Genomic DNA, 2,024 nt, shown 5'->3' with positions numbered 1-2,024 from the left:
GGGGTCTTTATATCACTTTAAAATGTGTTAATGGAAGATTTCTCCAAAAATTAAGCAGTAAACATTTTAATATAAAGTATGTATTATAGTATATAGTATAGGATGTCTTGTGTCGGTCCTGACATTTTTTTTTCTCCTATAGCGACTTGATCACTTTCAAGTGGGTCAGAATGACCAGTTTCAGACCTTAACATAAATGCCTTAAAGCAAGAAATAACATTTTATGTGTAACACATAAAATAAAATATTTTGAGAAATAAAAAAAGGTGGAAAAACTGTAACCATTGACATCCATATAGGAAAAACAAATAGTATAGATGTCAATGGTATTGTGTAAATTATTCAGGACTTCAGGAGCCCTCAGAACAGTTAAGAGAAGTTCACAGAGAGCTGCCCAATCCTTTATTTAAAGTACAGCTTATTTAGACACTGAGGTCTGTCAAAATGTGAAAAAAACTTCTTCAACCAATAGCTATAAGTCAAGAGTAAATAATTCCTTAAAAGGTGTCAAAGTTATTTTGATAGCTTAAGAGTATGAAAAAGGAACATCGCATGAAGGTATCGAACAGGAACATCTTTAAGCAAGAACAGAAACTCAGCTTGCAGAAATATATATCCTGTCTGGCTATAGCTAGAGAGTTGCAGTTCAAAGGAAAAATACATTAAAAATTACATTAAAAAAAAAAAACAGATATATAAACGTTTACAATGCAAATTATACATTTTTTTTCTACAACAATGGTAACAGGTGTCCAGCTTTCATCAAAATAAATTCTTCTATGTAATTAATAACAATTTTCATTTCTGGGTGAACTAACACATTAATCAGCTCTGTCTCTTCTTTTGTGAAGTCTTCTGGGTCTGATGTCATTAAGGAGCACAGCAACGGTAGCCAAACACAAAACAGCAGAGAGAGCCAATCGAATCCCAGCTTCAGTGGCACCACAACAGCAGTTACAATCTTTTTACAAGAAGAAATTAGATACAAATTGTATTTATTGTTTATATAGAGAGACTGACATAAAGAGAAAAAGAAAGAGAAGTACCTGAACATGGCTGACAGAGATCAGTATTGTTGAGTTGTGTGGTCTGGTTGCTGATGGTGTTGTTGATCACACAGCTGTAGGAATCATCCAGACAGTCAATCTCCAGAGGTAGAGAGAGACTGATGCTGAGATCAGACACACTGATGCTGGACAATAAACTGCTTCATTTGTACCAAGAGAGACTCACAGCGCTCACATTCACCACTGAACACACTACTGAGCAATACTGCACTGATGAAGAGTTACTGATGACAGGAACAGGCAGACGAGCTGGAAAATATTAAATGAGATAAGTCTAATTTAGTTAGATGTGTTATTTGTTAGTTGAGTGATATATACCTATTACATATCAAATGCAAAAATTAACCTGTGTGACGTAACTTAATTGTACAATATTCTCTGTAACTACAATAGTGATTATTGTCAAACCGCTTAATTCTCATACTCACCATAGACAGTAAGGCTGAATGTGTGGAGTGGCGTCTCTCCTTTAGTGCGGCTGTACACTTTATAAAGTCCAGAGTCTGTGATTCTGCTGTGTGTGATGGTCAGAGATGCAGTCTGATTATCCAGCTTCAGTCTGTCTCTGAATCTCCCATCAGGAGCATTAAAAGTCTCCCTCTTTCTGCTGATTTTAGCTAAGAGAACCTCTTCAGGTCCAAACCTCCACATTATCAGATCATCGCTCTGTATTTCAGATTCTAGAGTGACCGAATCTCCTTCAGTGACCGACACTGACTTCACTTCAACACCACACACACCTGATCAACACATGCACAAACACACAGACAGACACGGTGCTCAGAATTAGGAGATTTAAGACAATTTGCAACTAACAGTACATCACTTTACAAATTTCAATCTTAAAGTCTGTACTTTGAAGCAAATCAAGTCATTTAAAGTCATTAGAAGATATAAATGGATAAAAAAAGATGAACAGGAACAATATTATAACAGAAATACTCACCATTCAATATC

The 2,024-nt window shown here is 35.6% G+C and overlaps 1 pseudogene; it reads right to left on the bottom strand.

Annotated features, from left to right (window-relative positions):
* Positions 1–221: 221 nt before the first annotated feature.
* Positions 222–1,811, bottom strand: LOC141380088 (uncharacterized; annotated as a pseudogene).
* Between the last annotated feature and the right edge of the window lie 213 nt (positions 1,812–2,024).

This window comes from Danio rerio, chromosome 22, assembly GCF_049306965.1.
Source record: "Danio rerio strain Tuebingen ecotype United States chromosome 22, GRCz12tu, whole genome shotgun sequence".
In the NCBI taxonomy this organism is placed as follows: domain Eukaryota; kingdom Metazoa; phylum Chordata; class Actinopteri; order Cypriniformes; family Danionidae; genus Danio; species Danio rerio.
The sequence above is the reverse complement of the archived record's forward strand: the minus strand, read 5'-3'. Positions and strand labels throughout refer to the sequence as shown.